The sequence below is a fragment of the Somniosus microcephalus genome, chromosome 4 (genome assembly GCF_052327205.1).
Source record: "Somniosus microcephalus isolate GS21.2 chromosome 4, FLI_Smic_1.0, whole genome shotgun sequence".
Lineage (NCBI taxonomy): Eukaryota > Metazoa > Chordata > Chondrichthyes > Squaliformes > Somniosidae > Somniosus > Somniosus microcephalus.
The window spans coordinates 1,598,466-1,619,952 of NC_140990.1; the positions used below are offsets into that span (position 1 = coordinate 1,598,466).

At 45.1% G+C, this 21,487-nt stretch overlaps 4 non-coding genes across 4 annotated transcripts; all 4 read right to left on the reverse strand.

Annotated features, from left to right (window-relative positions):
- Positions 1-9,801: 9,801 nt before the first annotated feature.
- On the reverse strand, positions 9,802-9,884 carry trnal-uaa (transfer RNA leucine (anticodon UAA)). The gene has a single exon. It is a non-coding gene; the product is annotated as a tRNA-Leu (tRNA).
- Positions 9,885-15,883: 5,999 nt separating this feature from the next.
- trnal-uaa (transfer RNA leucine (anticodon UAA)) lies at positions 15,884-15,967 on the reverse strand. The gene has a single exon. It is a non-coding gene; the product is annotated as a tRNA-Leu (tRNA).
- Positions 15,968-17,858: 1,891 nt separating this feature from the next.
- Positions 17,859-17,940, reverse strand: trnas-aga (transfer RNA serine (anticodon AGA)). Its single transcript has one exon. It is a non-coding gene; the product is annotated as a tRNA-Ser (tRNA).
- Positions 17,941-20,271: 2,331 nt separating this feature from the next.
- trnad-guc (transfer RNA aspartic acid (anticodon GUC)) lies at positions 20,272-20,343 on the reverse strand. The gene has a single exon. It is a non-coding gene; the product is annotated as a tRNA-Asp (tRNA).
- Positions 20,344-21,487: the final 1,144 nt, after the last annotated feature.

Below are 21,487 nucleotides of genomic sequence, written 5' to 3' on the forward strand. Positions count from 1 at the left end.
CCCCGGCCTGCCACAGAATTGAGCAGAGCAGGGATTTCCTCGGTGGCAGGACAGGTTAACAAAGCAGTTAATGAAGCAGATGTGATCCTGGTCTTTATAAATGGAGGCACAGAGTACACAAGCCAGGAAGTTATGGTAAACCTAAATAAAACACTAATTCGGCCCCAGCTGGAGTATTGTGTCCAATTCTGGGGAACCACACTTAAGGAAGGAGGTGAAGGCTGAGGAAAGTATCCCCGCTTGTTACCCGAGTGACTGGCAGACACACACAGACATGCATACACATCAACACACACACATAGAGTGACTCAGACATCGAGAGAGACAGACAGGTGGAGAGAAACACTGTCGTTAATTTGCACGCTCTTTGTTCAATTTCCGACCGTATGTTTGGTGAATACTTGCAGATCAATGCAATTGTGCAAAATCTCGAGGTTTTGGATTTAATTCCGCCGAACTCAGGATTAGTTCACCAGGGATTTGGTTACATTTTGAAATGAAATGGGATGAAACATGCTAGAACCGTAGTCGGCAGGATTCGAACCTACACGGGGAGACCCCAATAGATTTCTAGTCCATCGCCTTAACCACTCGGCCACGACTACTGGGCTTGTCAGATTTTAAATGTTGCTCAGATAAAATCGCAATCATCCATCGCTCTGGAGCAAAACAGCACTCAGTCCCTGAACAGTCTCCGCTCAAGAACATTCTCAGAGACAATCTCCTCTCGCATTTTTATCCTCTTCTATTTCCCCCCGCTTTTTAACATTAAGTTACGCCAAGAAATATAACAATTATTTTACACCGTAAAGACTAATTTCTCCCCATCACAGAATTGAACCTCTGTCAGCCGTGCAACAGGCGGCGATAGTTCACTGAATTGATGAGGAATTGACGAAAGTCACTGCTGTGCATTCTCTGCAGAAGCTCAGAGCAAGAATGGGGCTGTGGACAGACCTGGGCTCATTCACCAGCCCCAGAGGGAGGAGTGAGCAAGGAGAGGGAAACAAAGAGCGAGAGAGACACACAGAGAGATATGAATTGAATTGAGAGCTCTATACTAACGACGAACTGGTGCAGGAAGTTGTTATGACAGTAAATCTTTTAAAATTATTTTAGTTGATGTTTTTTCTATTCTACTTTCCCAAGGAGGTTTTAAGGAGTTGGCCAAAGGTTTAAAATTTTGAATTATAAAACCATCCTCCCCGTCGGGGAATTGAACCCCGGTCCCCCGCGTGACAGGCGGGGATACTCACCACTATACTAACGAGGAACTGACGGATACAAAATCTGTCAGAGCAAGAATCGAGCTTTGAACAGTGCTGGGCCGAGTGAGAGAGAGAGACGGGAGAACCAGAGAAAGGGACAAATAGTGAGACAGAGAGACAGACAGAGAGAGAAAGAGAGGGACAATGATAGATACAGAGAGAGAGACAGACAAGGAGGCTTATGACAAATGTGTAACAGAGAGAGACAGAAAGAGAGAGAGAGAGAATGAGAGGGATACAGAGAGACAGATAGTGTGATAGAGAACCCTCCTCTCAGGGCGAGATCCCCGTGAGATGATGCCACACTGCAGGTGAGTTCGAACTTACTCGTCGCCACTGTAAAGTCCGCGCCTCAATAATACACGGACTTCAGGAGAACAGTTTAACAGGTACTTTACTGAACAGGAGGCAACGTCAGTCTGAAATACAGAAGCCTGCTAGGGCCTTTTATACAGGGGTGGTCACTGCCGCTACTGCAGTCTAAAACCAGTTATTCCCTTAAAGGTACATACACAACACATGTTTAAAAAGGGAGAAAAGGGTAGACCGAGTAATTACAGGCCAGTCAGCCTAACCTCGGTGGTGGGAAAATTAGTGGAAATAATTCTAAAGGACAGGATAAATCTTCATTTAGAGAGACATGGATTAATCAAGGATAGTCAGCATGGATTTGTTAAGGGAAGGTCGTGTCTGACAAACTTGATTGAACTTTTTGAGGAGGTAACAAGGAGGGTAGATGAGGGTAGTGCATTAGATGCAGTGTATATGGAATTTAGCAAGGATTTTGATCAGGTTCCACATGGCAGACTGGTCACGAAGTTAAAAGCCCATTGGATCTAGGGCAAAGTGTCAAGTCGGATTCAATATTGTCTGAGAGGAAGGAAGCAGAGGGTAATGGTCGAAGGGTGTTTATGTGACTGGAAGGCTGTTTCCAGTGGGGTTCTGCAGGGCTCAGTACTGGGTCCCTTGCTTTTTGTGGTATATATCAATGATCTAGACTTGAATATAGGGGGTATGATTAAGAAGTTTGCAGATGATACTAAAATCGGCTGTGGTTCATGTAGATTTTTTTTTAACCCCGGTACAATAGCAAAATGCTGGAAGCCTATTTGGCCCAGTGGTAAGGGCATGTAACGGTTAAATTTCGAAGCACAGAAAAGGTGCCGGTCATCAAAGTCTGCAGTTCTTGGCGAACACATTGATCCTGGACAATGAAAGCTTTGACTCATGATTAACTCTGAAAAGGACATTGACATTGAACTGTGAGGCCTTGAATCATGATTGGTTTTGATGGGAAAAATTAACATCAGGACAATGCTCTGAGTTTAACTGAAACAATGGGGGTCACGATGCACTTCCTGGCTTCACTGGAAGAGACACAAGTCAATCAGCCAACCGCCCATCAAGAGTAATAGAAATCACATTGAATATGGGATTAGGGGCAAGGTACTGACTTGGATAGAGAACTGGTTGGCAGACAGGAAGCCAAGAGTTGGAATAAATGGGTCTTTTTCTGAGTGGCAGGCAGTGACTAGTGGGGTACCGCAGCGATCAGTCCTAGGACCCCAGTTATTCACCATATATATTAATGTTCTAGATGAGGGAACTAGACGTAATATCTCCAAGTTTGCAGCCGACACAAAGCTGGGTGGGTGTGTGTGCTGTGAGGAGGATGTAGAGAAACTCCAGTGTGATTTGGACAGGTTGGGTGATTGGGCAGATGCTTGGAAGATGCAGTATGACCATCCCGTATACACTCCAGAAATTTCTCCTCCACAGTATTGTTACTAATTTGGTTAGCCCAATCTATATGTAGATTAACGTCACCCATGATAACTAATGTGCCCTTATTGCATGCTTCTGTAATTTCCCTTTTAATGCCATCCCCAACCTCCACGTTACTGTTTGGAGGTCTATATACCACTCCCAGTAACATTTTCTGCCCCTTGGTATTTCTGAGTTCTACCCATACTGATTCCACATCATCAGAGCTAATATCCTTCCTTACAATTGTGTTAATCACCTCTTTAACCAGCAATGCTACCCACCTCCTTTTCTTTTTGCCTATCTTTCCTGAATATTGAATACCCATGGATGTTGAGTTCCCAGCCATGGCCACCCTGGAGCCATGTTTCCATAATTCCAATCATATCATATTCGTTTACCTCTATTTGAGCAGCTAATTCATCCACCTTATTACGAATGCTCCTCGCATTAAGACACAAAGCCTTCAGGTTTGTTTTTTTAACGCTCTTAGATCTTTTAGAATTATTATTTACTCTGGCCATGTTTGATTTAAACCCTTGATTTCTCTGTCTGCCACTTTTGTTTTTCTCCTTCCTGTTTTTTGCTTTTATCCTTGTTTCCCTTTCCTCTGTCTCCCCGCTCAGGTTCCCAACCCCCTGCCATTTTAATTTAAACCCTCCCCCAGAGCACTAGCAAACACTCCCCCTAGGACATCGGTCCCGGTCCTGCCCAGGTGCAAACCGTCTGGTTTGAACTGGTCCCACCTCCCCCAGAACCAGTTCCAATGTTCCAGGAATTTGAATCCCTCCCCCTCGCACCATTCCTCTAGCCACGTATTCATCTGAAATATCCTTCTATTTCTACTCTGACTAGCATGTGGCACTGGTAGCAATACTGAGATTACTACCTTCGAGGTCCTATTTTTTAATTTACCTCCTAACTCCCTATATTCAGCTTTTAGGACCTCATCCCAGTTTTTACCTATATCGTTGGTACCTATATGCACCACGATGACTGGCTGTTCACCCTCCCCTTCCAAAATGTTCTGCAGCCGCTCTGAGACATTCTTGGCCCTTGCGCCAGGGAGGCAACACACCATCCTGGAGTCTCATTTGCAGCCACAGAAACGCCTATCTATTCCCCTTACAATAGAATCCTCTATTACTATAGCTCTACCCTTCTTGTGCCTCCCGTCCTGTGCAGCAGAGCCACCCCTGGTGCCAGGAAGTTGGCTGCTGCTGCCTTCCCCTGGTAAGCCATCCCCCTAATCAGTATCCAAAATGGTATATCTGTTTGAGAGGGTGGATGGCCACAGGGGACTCCTGCACTACCTGCCTGCACCTACTACTCTGCCTGTTGGTCACCCATTCCCCTTCTGCCTGTCCAACCTTTGCCTGTGGTGTGACCAACTGCTTTAATATGATATCCATGACGTCCTCAGCATCGCGAATCATCCAGTATGTATCCAATTGCAGCTCCGGCGCCGCAGTGCGGTCTGCCAATAGCTGCAGCTGGACACACTTCCTGCGCACATAGTTGTCAGGGACACAGGAAGTGTCCCTGAGTTCTCACATAGCGCAGGAGGAGCATACCACAGCGCCGAGCTGTACTGCAATGACGTACCCTTTAATTAATTCAAATTAAATTAAATCAATCCCACCAATTACACTACAGTTAAATGGTATATTTAATGCCCTGGTTTACAAACCGTCCCCGCTACACCACAGAAAGTTTAGCAAATATAAACCACAGAGTTAAAGTTTAAAAAAGAAATACTCACCAATCAACCTGCTTTCTGGTGATGTCACACTTCGATTACTTTTTACTTCTCTCCCTCTCTCTGAGATTGGAGATTGATAAACCTACCTGGTCTCTGCCGCCTCTTTATAGCCTCGCTGCTCCACTGAGATTCCCACTGCTGCCGCTCTGAGGCCTACCTGGTCTCTGCCACTCTTAATAACCTCGCCGCTCCGCCGAGATTCACGCCGCCGCCGCTGCCACTCTGAGGCCTACCTGGTCTCTGCCGCCTCTTTATACGCTCGCCACTCCGCCAAGATTCCTGCCACCGCTGCCACTTTCAGACAGACTAGATGCAGGAAGGATGTTCCCGATGGCGGGTGAGACCAGAACCAGGGGTCACAGTCTAAGGATATGGGGTAAGCCATTTAGGACAGGGATGAGGAGGAATTTCTTCACCCAGAGAGTGGGGAACCTGTGGAATTCTCTACCACAGAAGGCAGTAGAGGCCAATTCATTAAATATATTCAAGAAGGAGTTAGATATATTTCTTAAGGCTAAAGGGATCAAGGGATATGGAGAGAAGGGAGGGACAGGGTACTGAATTTGGATGATCAGCCATGATCTCATTAAATGGCAGAGCAGGCTCGAGGGGCCGAATGGCCCACTCCTGCTCCTATCTTCTATGTTTCTTGGAGAACACATTGATCCTGAACAATGAAAGCTTTGACTCATGATTAACTCTGAAAATGACATTGACATTGAACTGTGAGGCCTTGAATCATGATTAGATTCGACGGGAAAAATTAACATCTGGACAAAGCTCTGAGTTTACCTGAAACAATGGGGGTCACGATGGACTTCCTGGCTTCAATGGAAGAGACACAAGTCAATCCGCCAGCCGCCCATCAATAGTAATAGAAATTACATTGAATCTGCGTTACATAAAGCGGGAGAGGAAATAAGGAGTTATCTTTGATCTCACAACTCTCTACACCTCCGGTGATTGAATTACAGGTTGACGAGGTGTGAATGTCGGACAGTTCAGCAAACCGACAACCGAAACTGGTTGGGGGAGGCCCAGCATGGGGCCAGGTGACTAAAGGAACTATAAGAAGGAACCACACCTCGGCTCTTTGTCTTTTCGCTCGGAAGCTCTCTCTCTCGGAAGCTCTCTCTCTTGGAAGCTAGCTCTAACTACAGCAACTGCCAGGTGTAAGAAGGAAGGGAAGACAGTCATCTCCAGCCCCAGCCTGCAATCGATGTCGGCCATGACCAGCCGGACGGTTGATTGTAAGTATCAGTTGACTCTACAAGGGGTTTGCGCTGTGTAGGCCACTGCAGTCAGATAACGAAGGATGGGGACAGGTCATCTCCGGTCCAGGCCTACAATCCACAATGGTAACGACCGGCCGTACGGGTGATTGTAAGTTTCAGCCCAATATCAACAAGTTCTTGTCTGTGTTTTGTTGGTTTTAATAAACTAACAGTTTTGGGTTGAACCTAAACCTTTGTGTCATCTACCATTTTGTTGCTGTAAAACCCAGAGTCAAAGAACCCTTGTAAGGACGAGGGAACCAAACACCTTACACTGATACTGAAGAAGGAAGCTGTAGACTGTGGGAAGATATCAATAAATTGGTCAGGTGGGCAGAACAGTGGCAAATGGAATTTAATCCGGAGAAGTGTGAGGTAATGCATTTGGGGAGGGCTAACAAGGAAAGGGAATACACATTAAATGGTAGGACACTGAGTAGTGTAGAGGAACAAAGGGGCCTTGGAGTGCATGTCCACAGATCCCTGAAGGTAGCAGGACAGGTAGATAAGGTGGTTAAGAAGACATACGGAGTGTTTGCCTTTATTAGCCGTGGCATAGAATGCAAGAGCAGGGGGGTTTATGCTTCAACTGTATAAAACACTAGTTAGGCCTCAGCTACAGAACAGCATGTAGTTCTGGTCACCACATTACAGGAAAGATGTGATTGCACTAGAGAGGGTACGGAGGAGATTTACAAGGGTGTTGCCGGGAGTAGAGAATCTTAGCTCTGGGGAAAGACTGGATAGGCTGGGTCTGTTTTCCTTGGAACAGAGGAGGCTGAGGGGAGACCTTATTGAGATGTACAAATTTATGAGGGGCATAGATAAAGTGGATAGAAAGGACCTATTTCCCTTAGCAGAGGGGTCAAAAACCAGGGGGCACAGATTTAAAGTAATTGGGGGAAGGTTTAGTGGGGATTTGAGGGGAAATTTCTTCACCCAGAGGGTTGTGGGGGTCTGGAACTCACTGCCTGAAAGGGTGGTAGAGGCAGGAACCCTAACCACATTTAAAAAGTACTTGGATGTGCACTTGGGATTCTGTAACCTGCAGGGCTATAGACCAAGAGCTGGGAAGTGGGATTAGGCTGGATAGCTCTTTGTTGACCGGCGCGGACACGATGGGCCGAAATGGCCTCCTTCCATGCTGTAGGTTTCTGTGATTCTATGAAACAGCCCTCAACAAAAGTCACGGATTACATCCTCCGCGGCTGTAACAGGTGGACTATCTCTCTTCATCCTTCTCGACCTGTCTGCGAGCTTCACCACGGTTGATCACACCATCCTCCTCCAACGCCTCTCCTCCATTATTCAGCCCAGTGGGACTTGTTGGTGTGATTACAGGATAGTCGCTGAGCCAGACCCCCAAAACAAGCTCGTGGAACAGGAAACATTGAGACGTCTGACTGATACACTTTATTCACAAATCAATGGTAAAAGGTAGCTGTTGACAGTGGCAGAAGGTGGGTGGTGGTGTTCCACAAGGATCAGTGCTGGGTCCACTGTTGTTCACAAGTTATATTAATGATTTAGACTTTGGAATCAAAAACACCATTTCTAAATTTGCGGATGACACTAACTTTGGGGAATAATCAACACTGATGAGGACTGCAACAAATTACAGGAGGACATTAATAAACTTGCAGAATGGGTATATAATTGGCAAATGAAGTTCAACACAGATAAACGTGAGGTATTACATTTTGGTATGAAGAATGGGGAGGTCACTTATCACTTGGAGGGTGCGAGTCTAGGTGGGGTAGAGGAACAAAGGGATCTCGGAGTACAAATACACAAATTACTAAAAGTTGCGCCACAGGTTAGCAAGGCCATAAAAAAAGCAAACCAAACACTAGGGTTTATTTCTCGAGGGATAGAATTGAAAAGTAGTGAGGTTATGCTAAACTTGTATCGAACCTTGGTTAGACCACACTTAGAGTACTGCGTACAGTTCTGGATTGGGTGGATGCGGGGAGGATGTTCCCGATGATGGGTGAAACTAGAACTAGGGGGCATAGTCTTAGAATAAGGGGTTGCTCTTTCAAAACTGAGATGAGGAGGAACTACTTCACTCAGAGGGTGGTAGGTCCATGGAATATGCTGCCCCAAAAAGCTGTAGAAGCTACATCATTACATAAATTTAAAACAGAAATAGACAGTTTCCTAGAAGGGAATAAAGGGTTACGGGGAGCGGGCAGGAATTTGGACATGAGTCTAGGTTCGGATCGATCATGGCCCTGTGGGTAGCAGAGCGGGCCCAGGGGCCGTGTAGCCTGATCCTGCTCCTATTTCGTGTGTCTAATTCTGTTAGATTCAGGAGATGGTTCTGTGATAGTGGATTGGCGGTTAGGATCAGATCAGCCATGATCTTATTGAATGGCGGAGCAGGCTCGAGGGGCCGATTGGCCTACTCCTGCTCCTATTTCTTATGTTCTTATATTATAAAAAGGATATAGAGGCACTGGAGAAGGTGCAGAGAATATTTACAAGGATGATACCAGAAATGCGAGAGTATACATATCAGGAAAGGATGAACAGGCTGGGTCTCTTTTCTCTTGAAAATAGAAGGCTGTGGGGTGACCTAATAGAGGTGGATAACGAGAGAATGTTCCCACTTATGGGGAAGAGTATAACTAGAGGCCATCGATATAAGATAGTCACCAAGAAATCCAATAGGGAATTCAGAAGGAACTTCTTTACCCAGAGAGTGGTGAGAATGTGGAACTCACTACCACAGGGAGTGGTTGAAGTGAATAGCACTGATGAATTTAAGGGGATTACAACAGAAAATTCTGGAAATACTCAGCAGGCCAGGCAGCATCCGTGGAGAGAGAAACAGAGTTAACGTTTCAGGTCTGGGACCCTTGATCAGTTCTGATGAAGGGTCCCAGACCTGAAACGTTAACTCTGTTTCTCTCTCCACGGATGCTGCCTGGCCTGCTGAGTATTTCCAGCATTTTCTGTTGTTATTTCAGATTTCCAGCATCCACTGTATTTTGTTATTGAACTTAAGGGGAGGCTGGACAAGCATATGAGGGAGAATGGAATAGAGGGTTATGCTGATAGATTTAGATGAGGAATGACGGGAGGAGGCTCGAGTGGAGCTTGGACTGGTTGGGCCGAATGGCCTGTTTCTGTGCCGTATGTCCTATGTAACCCAATGTAACATAGTAAAAACGTCCCAATCAGTTCACAGGAGCACCATCAGACCAAATTTAACACTGACTCATAAAAGAGATATTGGGACAGGTGACCAAAAGCTTGGTGAAAGAGGTAGGGGGTTGGGAACCTGTGCAGGGAGACAGAGGAAAGGGAAGCAAGGATAGAAGCAAAAGACAGGAAGGAGAAAAGCAAAAGTGGAAGTCAGAGAGAAAGACAGAGACAGAGTGAGACAAACAGAGAAGCAGACAAGTAGAGAGACAAAAAATGAGGTGTATGACAAATGTGCAACAGAGAGACTAAAAGAGACAGAGAGAGTGAGAGAATGAGAGGGACACAGCTAGTGAGACAGAGAGAGGTGGAGACTGAAAGATGTAAAACATTCCTTCTCTTTGTTAGTTGAGAGTGACAGAGAGAGTGAGAGAATAATGCAGATGCCAAAATAGCACTTTAAGAATTACATATGAGATCTTTCTTTCCATATCTATAAACATCTCATTGTTTGTCAGAGAATCAGCTGATGACAAACGAGTGTCACTGAGCAGAATGAAAGGAAATGGATCATAAATTAAAGCATTACCTGTAGTGGGGTTCGAACCCACGCGGGTATAAACCCATTGGATTTTAAGTCCAACGCCTTAACCACTCAGCCATCCTGGTGCTGGTTTGATTTGCGGACTGTCTCTGTGAGAATCGGGCCTTCAAGCCCCACCTTGCCACAGAGTTGAGCAGAGCAGAGAGACACACAGACCAACACAGAGACACACAGACCGACACAGAGAGACACACAGACAGACACACAGACACAGAGAAACACACAGACCTACACAGAGAGACAGACAGACACACAAAGACCGACACAGAGAGACACACAGGCAGACACACACACACAGCGAGACAAACAGACAGACACAGAGACACACACAGAGACACACAGACACAGAGAGACACACAGACACAGACAGAGAGAATGTACAGAGAAGATTTACAAGGAGGATACCAGAAATGCGAGGGTATACATATCAGGAAAGGATGGACCCCAGCCAAATTAGATTAAACCCTGATTTGTCTGATTATTGTTCTATTTCAGACCGTACATTTCGTGCATACTTGCACAATGAAAAAGTGAAAAACTTCGAGGTGTTGGATTTAATTCCGCCCACCTCAGGATTAGTTCCCCAGGGATTTGGTTATATTAAGAGACAAAAAATGCTGGAACCGTAATCGGCAGAAATAGAACCTGTGCGGGGAGACCCCAATGGATTTCTAGTTCATCGCCTTAACCACTCGGCCACGACTACAGGGTCTGTGAGACTTTAAATGTTGCTCAGATAAAATCGCAATCATCCATCACTCTGGAGCAAAACAGCACTCAGTTCCTGAACAGTCTCGTGTCATGAAATTTCAAGAGACAATCTCCTCTCGCATTGTTTCACTCTTCTGTTTCTCACTGTAGCTTTTTAACATAAAGCTACACCAGGAAATATAAATACAGTTTGACATCTTAAAAATGCTTCCACTCCATCGCGGAATTGAAAGCCGACCTCGGGAGTAGCAGTTGCGAATAGTTCACTATATCTGACGAGGAACTGATGGATGGCGTTCCTGTGCAGAATCGCAGAGCAAGAATGGCGCTGTGAACAGACCTGGGCTCATTTACCAGCCCCAGAGGAAGGAGTGATCAACAAGAGAAGGACAGAGAGAGAGAGAGACAGAGAGAGAGAGAGAGAGACAAAAAAGGAGGCGTATGACAAATGTGTAACAAGAGAGACAGAAAGAGAGTGAGAGAATGAGAGGGAGACAGAGAGACAGATAGTGAGACAGAGGTGGAGACTGAAAAATATAAAAACATTTTACGATTACTTCTCTTTGTTAGTTGAGAGTGAGCGAAAATGCAGATTCAGCAGATGCCAAAATAGCACTTTAAGAATTAAATATCAATATGAAATCTTTCTTTCCGTATCTATAAAAATCTCATTGTTTGTTTGAAGGAGATTCAGCAGATGACAAACAAGTGTCACTGAGCAGGATGAAAGGAAATGGGTCTTAAATTAAAGAATTACCTACACTGGGGTTTGAACCAATGTGGGCATAAACTCATTGGATCTATAAATCCAGCATCGTAACCACTCAGCCACTCTGGTGCTGTGAGAGTGCCTACATTGTCTCTGTGAGAATCGGGGCTTCAAGCCCCACCCTGTCACAGAGTTGAGCAGAGCAGAGATTTCCTCGGTGGCAGGACAGGGTAACAAAGCAGTTAATGAAGAAGATGTGATTCTGGGCATTATAAATAGAGGCACAGAGTACACAAACCAGGAAGTTATGCTAAACCTAAATAAAACACTAGTTCAGCCCCAACTGGAGTGTTGTGTCCAATTCTGGGGAACCACACTTTATGGAAGGAGGTGAAGGCTGAGGAAAGTATCCCCGCTTGTTACCCAAGTGACCGGCAGACACACACAGAAAGCCACACATGTACACAGACAGACATACACATCAACACAGACACACATAGAGTGACTTAGACAACGAGAGAGACAGACAGACAGAGAGAAACACTGTCGCTAATTTGCATGCTCTTTGTTCAATTTCCGACCGTATGTTTGGTGAATACTCGCAGATCAATGCAATTGTGTAAAATCTCGAGGTTTTGGATTGAATTCCTCCGAACTAAGGATTAGTTGTCCAGGGATTTGGTTACATTTTGAAATGAAATGGAATGAAAAACGCTGGAACCGCAGTCGGCAGGATTGGAATCTACGCGGGGAAACCCCAATGGATTTCTGGTCTATCGCCTTCACCACTGGGCCACGAGTGCTGCGTGTGCGAAGAATTAAATGTTGCTCCGATAAAATCGCAATCATCCATCGCTCTGGAGCAAAGCAGCAGTCAATCCCTGAACAGTCTCCGCTCAAGAACAATCGTCAAAGAGACAATCTCCTCTCACATGTTTTTTACTCTTCCATGTTCCTCCCTCGCTTTTTAACACGAACCAATTTAATTACAATTTCACATCTATAAAGCCGCGGTTCGCCCCATCGCAGAACCCCGCTCACCCGTGCACCAGGCGGGGGTACTCCACTAAACTGACCAAAGTCACTGCTGGGCATTCACTGCAGAAGCTCAGAGCAAGAATGGCGCTGTGGACAGACCTGGGCTCATTCACCAGCCCCAGAGGGAGGAGTGGGCAAGGAGAGGGAAACAAAGAGCGAGAGAGACACGGAGAGAGCCAGAGAGACACACAGACAGACAGAGAGACAGAGAGAGAGAGGCAGATAGAGAGAGAGAGAGACATACAGACAGAGAGAGAGAGAGAGAGAGAGAACGTGTCGGGGAATTGAATCCTCACCACTGTACTATCAGGGACCTGGTAGAGGAAGTAGTTATGCAGTGTTTGAGACAAAGACTCGAACACACACACACACAGACATGTGTGCCTGCTCTCTATGTTTATGTGTAAGTCACATATTTAATAAGCTTTTCTGAGTGTCATGGATTCATAGAAACTTACAGCACAGAAGGAGGCCATTCGGCCCGCCGTGCCTGTGCTGTCTCTTTGAAAGAGCAGTGGTGCTCAGTCCCACCCCCCGCTTTTTGTCCGTAACCCTGTTAATCTCTTTCTCTCTGTCACTCTCTCCCTCCTCCGCGCCCCACACAAAAGGGAGAGGGAAACAGAGAGAGAGAGAGAGCTCTATACTAACGAGGAACTGGTGCAGGGAGTTGTTATACTGTTCTTCATATGCCAGTAAATCTTTTAAAATTATTTTGGTAGGCTTTTTTTCTGTTTTACTTTTCCAAGAAGGTTTTTAAGGAGTTGCCCAAAGGTTTAAAATTTGTGATGTTGAAATCGCCCTCCCCATCGGGAAATTGAATCCTGGTCTCCACTGTGACAGGCGGGGATACTCACCACTATACTAATGAGGAACTGATATACTGGCTGCTGCTCGAATCGAGCTGTGAACAGAACTTGACAAATGAGAAAGACAGGGACAAAGAGAGACAGAGACAGACAGAGAGACAGTCAGAGAAAGACAGAGAGAGACACACAGAGAGAAACAGACAGAGACAGAGAGGGAAAACGACAGAGAGCCATACAGAGAGAGATAGAGAGAGAGACAGACAAAGAGAGAGACAGACAGAGAGACAGACACACAGACAGACAGAGACAGACAGACGGAGAGAAACAGACAGAGACCGATAGAGAGGGACAGACAGAGAAAGACAGAGAGCCATACAGAGAGAGAGAGACAGAAAGAAACAGACAGATAGCCATACAGTGAGAGATAGACAAAGAGAGAGACAGACAGAGAGACAGACAGAGAGAGAGACAGAGAGAAACAGAGAGAGAGAGAAAAAGAGAGTGAGAGAATGAGAGGGACACAGATAGTGAGACAGAGAGAGGTGGGGACTGAAAGATGTAAAAACATTTCACGATCCCTTCTCTTTGTTAGTTGAGAGTGACAGAGAGAGTGAGGGAAAAATGCAGATTCAGCAGATGCCAAAATAGGACTTGAAGAATTACATATGAGATCTTTCTTTCCATATCTATAAACATCTCACAGTTTGTTGGAGAATCAACTGATGACAAATGAGTGTTACTGAGCAGGATGAAAGGAAATGGATCTTAAATTAAAGAGTTACCAGTAGTGGGGCTTGAAACCACGTGGATATAAACCCACATGGATTTTAAGTCCAATGCCTTAACCACTCGGCCATCCTGGTGCTGGTATTATTCGCGTGCTGGCTCTGAGAGAATCGGGCCTTGAAGCACCAACCTGCCACAGAGTTGAGCAGAGCAGAGAGAGACACACAGACCGACACACACATAAACAAACAGACACAGAGAGACACACAGACCGACACAGAGAGACACACAGACCGACACACACATAAACACACAGACACACAGACCAACACAGAGAGACACACAGGCAGACACACAGACACAGAGAGAAACACAGACCGACACAGAGAGACACACACAGACCAACACAGAGAGACACACAGGTAGACACACACACATGGCGAGACACACAGACCGACACAGAGACACACACAGAGACACACAGACACAGAGAGGATTTACAAGGATGATACCAGAAATGCGAGGGTAAATATATCAGGAAGGTATGGACCGCTGCCAAATTAGTTTATACCCTGATTTGTCTGATTATTGTTCTATTAGCGACCGTATATTTCGTGCATACTTGCACAATGAAAAAGTGAAAAACTTCGAGGTGTTCAATTTAATTCCGCCCAACTCAGGATTAGTTCCCCAGGAATTTGGTTACATTAAAAAATGAGTAGTGCTGGAACCGTAGTCGGCAGGATTCGAACCTGTGACAGAGAAACACCCAACGGATTTCTAGCCCATCACCTTAACCACTCGGCCACGACTGCTAGGTCTGTAAGACTTTAAATGTTGCTCAGATAAAATCGCAATCATCCATCGCTCTGAAGCAAAACAGCACTCAGTCCCTGAACAGTCTCGTGTCATGAAATTTCAAGAGACAATCTCCGCTCGCATGTTTTTTACTCTTCCGTTTATCACTGTAGCTTTTTAACATAAAGCTACACCAGGAAATATAAATACAGTTTGACATCTTAAAAATGCTTCCACTCCATCGCGGAATTGAAAGCCGACCTCGGGAGTTGCAGTTAGGGATAGTTCACTATATCTGACGAGGAACTGATGGATGGCGTTACTGTGCAGAATCGCAGAGCAAGAATGGCGCTGTGAACAGACCTGGGCTCATTTACCAGCCCCAGAGGGAGGAATGATCAACAAAAGAAGGACAGAGAGAGAGAGAGAGAGAGAGAGAGAGAAACGGAGGCGTATGACAAATGTGTAAAAGTGAGAGACAGAAAGAGAGTGAGAGAATGAGAGGGAGACAGAGTGACAGATAGTGAGATTCTTGTCGTAGATTTCGTCAACTCTTGCAGATCAGTTGAAATGTCGAGCTGTTACAATCCATGGAACTTTAAGCCTTGTAATTGACGATTAAACCGACTGGGAGTTTGTTTAATTTTGAAATGCTGCCCAGTGAGAAACGTAATGGTTCACAGCTCTACACCTGGTGGGCACCAAGAATCTAGTCTCAAATCCAAAAGTGGATTTTTTCTGTTCTGAAGAGAATGATTTTAAGAAGCTTTATAAATGTTTAAAATTGGGGTTGATAAAAATTGCCCGCCCCATCGGCGAATTGAACCGCGACCTATTCAAATAATAAGCAAGGACACTCACCATTATACTAATGAGGAATTAACACGTGCAAAGTCGGTCAGAGCAAGAATCGAGCTGTGAACAAAACTGGACAAATGAGAACGACAGAGACAGAGAGTGAAACAGAGAGAGAGACACAGGGACACAGAGAGAGACAGTCAGAGAGAAACAGACAGAGAAGCAGACAAAGAGTGAAAGACAGAGACAGACAGAGAGAGACAGAGTGACAGACAGAGAAACAGAGAGAGACAGACAGACAGAGACAGACAGAGAGAAAAATGCAGATTCAGCAGATACCAAAATAGGACTTGAAGAATTAAATATGAGACCTTTCTTTCCATATCTATGGATATCTCATTGTTTGTTGGAGAATCAGTTGTTGACAAGCGAGTGTCACTGAGCAGGATGAAATGAAATGCATCTTAAATTAAAGAACTACCAGGAGTGGGGTTCGAACCCACTGTGGGTATAAATCCATTGGATCTTAAATCCAACGCCTTAACCACTCAGCCATCTTGGCGCTGATAGTGCATGCGCACTGTATCTAAGAGAATCGGGCCTTCAAGCTCCACCTTGCCACAGATTTGAGCAGAGAGCGACACAGAGAGACACATAGTCAGACAGACACACAGACACAGACCGACACAGAGAGACACACACATAAACACACAGACAGACACAGAGAAGATGTACAAGGATGATACCAGAAATGCGAGGGTATACATATCAGGAAAGGATGGACCCCTGCCAAATTAGTTTAAAACCTCATTTGTCTGATTGTTGTTCTATTTCCAACCGTATATTTTGTGCATACTTGCACCATGAAAAAGTGAAAAACTTCGAAGTGTTGGATTTAATTCCGCCCAACTCAGAATTAGTTCCCCAGGGATTTGATTATATTTTGAAATGAGAAACGCTGGAACCGTAGTCGGCAAGATTGGAACCTGTGCAGAAAGAGCCCAATGGTTTTTCTAGTCGATCGCCTTAACCACTCAGCCATGACTACTGGGTTCGCTAGTTTTTAAATGTTGCTCAGATAAAATCGCAATCATCCATCGCTCTGGAGCAAAACAGCTCTCAGTCCCTGAACAGTCTCCGCTCAAGAAAATTCTCAGAGACAATCTCCTCTCGCATTTTTTTACTCTTCTCTTTATCACTGTAGCTTTTCAACATAAAGCTACACCAGGATATATAAATAGAGTTTGACATCTTAAAAATGCTTCCACTCCATCGCGGAATTGAAAGCCGACCTCGGGAGTAGCAGTTGGGGATTGTTCACTATATCTCATGAGGAACTGATGGATGGCGTTACTGTGCAGAATCGCAGAGCAAGAATGGCGCTGTGAACAGACCTGGGCTCATTCACCAGTCCCAGAGGGAGGAGTGATCAACAAGAGAAGGACAGAGAGAGAGAGAAACGGAGGCGTATGACAAATGTGTAACAGAGAGAGACAGAAAGAGAGTGAGAGAATGAGAGGGAGACAGAGAGACAGCTAGTGAGACAGAGGTGGAGACTGAAAAATATAAAAACATTTTACGATTACTTCTCTTTGTTAGCTGAGAGTGAGCGAAAATGTAGATTCAGCAGATGCCAAAATAGCACTCTAAGAAAGACATATAAATATGAAATTTTTTTTTCCGTATCTATAAAAATCTCATTGTTTGTTTGATGGAGATTCTGCAGATGACAAACAAGTGTCACTGAGCAGGATGAAAGGAAATGGGTCTTAAATTAAAGAGTTACCTGGAGTGGGGTTTGAACCAACGTGGGTATAAACCCATCGGATCTTAAGTCCAACACTTTAACCACTCGGCCATTCTGGTGCGGTCTGAGTACGTGTGGACTGTCTCTGTGAGAATCGGGGCTTCAAGCCCCACCCTGCCACAGAGTTGAGCAGAGCAGAGATTTCCTCGGTGGCAGGACAGGTTAACAAAGCAGTTAATAAAGAAGATGCGATCCTGGGCATTATAAATAGAGGCACAGAGTACACAAACCAGGAAGTTTTGCCAAACCTAAATAAACGACTAGTTCGACCCCAGCTGGAGTATTGTGTCCAATTCTGGGGAACCACACTTCAGAAAGGAGGTGAAGGCTGAGGAAAGTATCCCCGCTTGTTACCCGATTGATCGGCAGACACACACAGACAGACACACATGTGCACAGACAGACACACACATCAAACACAGACACACACATAGAGTGACTTAGACATCGAGAGAGACAGACAGGTAGAGAGAAACACTGTCAGTAATTTTTGTTTTATTTCTGACCGTAAATTTCGTGAACACTTGCAGATCAATGAAAACGAGAAAAATCTCGAGGTGTTCAAAGTTGTGGGATTTAATATCGTCTCATTCAGGATTAGTTCTCCAGGAATTTGGTAATATTTTAAAAAGAAAAATGCTGGAACCGTAGTCGGCAGGATTCGAACCTGCGCGGGGATACCCCAATGGATTTCTAGTCCATCGCCTTAACCACTCAGCCACGACTACTGGATGGGGATAAGTTAAATGTTGCTCAGATAAAATCGCAATCATCCATCGCTCTGGAGCAAAACAGCACTGCGCCCCGAAACAGTCTATGTTGAAGAAAGTTCTCAAAGAGACAATCCCCTCTCGCAATTTTTACTCTTCAATTTTTAACTGCAGCTTTTTCACTTGAAGCTGCACCAGGATACATCATTGCAGATCTTAGAAATGCTTAATTCCCGACGGGGAATTGAAACCCCGTCTTCCAACGTAACAGGCGGGGATACTTCACTATATTTCACGAGGAACTGACGGAAGACACTCCTCTGCAGTCACTGCAGAAGCGCAGAGCAAGAATGGTGCTGTGAACAGACCTGGGCTCATTCACCAAACCCAGAGGGAGGAGTGAGCAAGGAGAGGGAAACAAAGAGCGAGAGAGAGACAGAAACAGAGAGAGGCACAGAGTGAGACACACACAGACAGAAAGACTGAGACACAAAGATAGAGAGGACAATGAGAGAGCCAGACAGAGAGAGCAAGACACAGATAGAGAAAGACAGAGAGAAACAGAAAGACAGTGAGAGAGGGAGACAGACAGACAGAGAAAAACAAGTCGACAGAGAGACAAAAAAGGAGGCATATGACAAATGTGTAACAGAGAGAGACAGAAAGAGAGTGAGAGGGGTGGAGACTGAAGGATATAAAAACATTTTACGATTCCTTCTCTTTGTTAGTTGGGAGAGACAGAGAGTGAGCGAAAGTGCAGATTCCGCAGATGCCGAAAGACCACTTCAAGAATTACATATAAATATGAAATCTTTCTTTCCGTATCTATAAAAATCTCATTGTTTGTTTGATGGAGATTCAGCAGATGACAAACGAGTGTCACTGAGCAAAATGTAAGGAAATGGGTCTTAAATTAAAAAAGAACCAGGAGTGGAGTTCGACCCCAAGTGGGCATAAACCCATTGGATCTTAAGTCCAAGGTCTTAATAACTCGACCATCCTGGGGCTGTTAATGGGCGTGGACTGTCTCTGTGAGAATCAGGTCTTCAAGCCCCACCCTGCCACAGAGTTGAGCAGAGCAGAGATTCCCTCGGTGGCAGGACAGGTTAACAAAGCAGTTAATAAAGCAGATGTGATCCTGGGGCTTATAAATGGAGGCACAGAGTACACAAGCCAGGAAGTTATGGGAAACATAAATAAAACACTAGTTCGGCCCCAGCTGGCGTATTGTGTCCAATTCTGGGGAACCGCACTTTAGGAAGGAGGTGAAGGCTGAGGAAAGTATCCCCGCATGTTACCCGAGTGACCGGCAGACACACACAGACAGAAACAGATAGCCACACATGTACACAGACAGACACATAGAGTGACTCAGACATCGAGAGAGACAGACAGAGAGAAACACTGTCGCTAATTTGCCTGATTTTTGTTCTATTTCTGACCGTATGTTTGGTGAATACTTGCAGATCAATGAAAACGAGAGAAATCTCGAGCTGTTGAAAGGTGTGGGATTTAATTCCGCCGAACTCAGGATTAGTTTTTCAGGGATTTACATTTTGAAATGAAATGGGATGAAAAATGCCGGATTTGTAGTCCGCAGGATTCGACCTGCACAGGGCAAAACCCAATGGATTTACCAGTCTATCGCCTTAACCACTCGGCCACAACTACTGCGTCTGTGAATTGTTAAATGTTGCTCAGATAAAATCGCAATCATCCGTCGCTCTGGAGCAAAACAGCACTCAGTCCCTGAACAGTCTCCGCTCAAGAAAATTCCCAAAGAGACAATCTCCCCTCGCATTGTTTCACTCTTCCATGTTCCTCCCTCACTTTTTAACATTAAGCTACGCCAAGAAATATAACAATTATTTTACACTGGAAAGACTAATTTCTCCCCATCACAGAATTGAATCTCTGTCAGCCGTGCAACAGGCGGCGATTGTGCACTGAATTGATGAGGAATTGACGAAAGTCACTGCTGGGCGTTCTCTGCAGAAGCTCAGAGCAAGAATGGTGCTGTGAACAGACCTGGGGTCATTCACCAGCCCCAAAGGGAGGAGTGAGCAAGGAGAGGGAACCAAAGAGCGAGAGAGACACGGAGAGAGGCACACAGAGAGAGACGGAAACAGAGAGAGAGACTGGGGAACAGTGAATGAGACAGACTGGGGAACAGTGAATGAGACAGAGAGGAAACCAGAGAGCTCTATACTAACGACGAACTGGTGCAGGAAGTTGTTATGACAGTAAATCTTTTAAAATTATTTTAGTTGATGTTTTTTCTATTCTACTTTCCCAAGGAGGTTTGAAGGAGTTGGCCAAAGGTTTAAAATTTTGAATTATAAAAGCTTCCTCCCCGTCGGGGAATTGAACCCCGGTCTCCCGCGTGACAGGCGGGGATACTCACCACTATACTAACGAGGAACTAACGGATATAAAATCTGTCAGAGCAAGAATCGAGCTGTGAACCGAATTGGACTGAGAGAGAAAGAGAGAGAGATATTCAGAGAGATAAAGAGAGAGACAATGATAGATACAGAGAGAGAGAGACAAAAAAGGAGGCTTATGACAAATGTGTAACAGAGACAGAAAGAGAGAGTGAGAGAGACAAAGAGAGCGAATGAGAGGGAGACAGAGAGACCACATAGTGTGACAGAGAGGGGTAGAGTCCGAATTCTCTTTCTCCTTGTTAGTCAATAGTGACACTTGAGAAAATGCAGATTCAGCAGATGCCAAAATAGCACTTTAAGAATTAGAGTTAAATATGAGACAGAGAGAGAGAGAGAGAACGTGTCGGGGAATTGAATCCTCACCACTATACTATCAGGGACCTGGTAGAGGAAGTAGTTATACAGTGCTTGAGGCAAAGACTCGAACACACACAGACATGTGTGTCTGCTCTCTATGTTTATGTGTAAGTCACATATTTAATAAGCTTTTCTGAGTTTCATGGATTCATAGACACTTACAGCACAGAAGGAGGCCATTCGGTCCGCCGTGCCTGTGCTGTCTCTGTGAAAGAGCAGTCGTGTTCAGTCACACCCCCCGCTTTTTGTCCGTAACCCTGTTAATCTCTTTCTCTCTGTCACTCTCGCCCTCCTCCGCGCCCCACACGGAGGAGAGGGAAACAGACAGAGAGAGAGAGCTCTATACTAACGAGGAACTGGTGCAGGAAGTTGTTATACAGTTCTTCATGTGCCAGTAAATCTTTTAAAATTATTTTGATAGGCTTTTTTTCTGTTCTACTTTTCCAAGAAGGTTTTTAAGGAGTTGCCCAAAGGTTTAAAATTTGTGATGTTGAAATCGCCCTCCCCATCGGGAAATTGAATCCCGGTCTCCACTGTGACAGGCGGGGATACTCACCACTATACTAATGAGGAACTGATATACTGGCTGCTGCTAGAATCGAGCTGTGAACAGAACTTGACAAATGAGAAAGACAGGGACAAAGAGAGACAGAGACAGACAGAGAGACAGTCAGAGAAAGACAGAGAGAGACACACAGAGAGAAACAGACAGAGACAGGGAGAGAAAACGACAGAGAGCCATACAGAGAGAGAGAGACAGA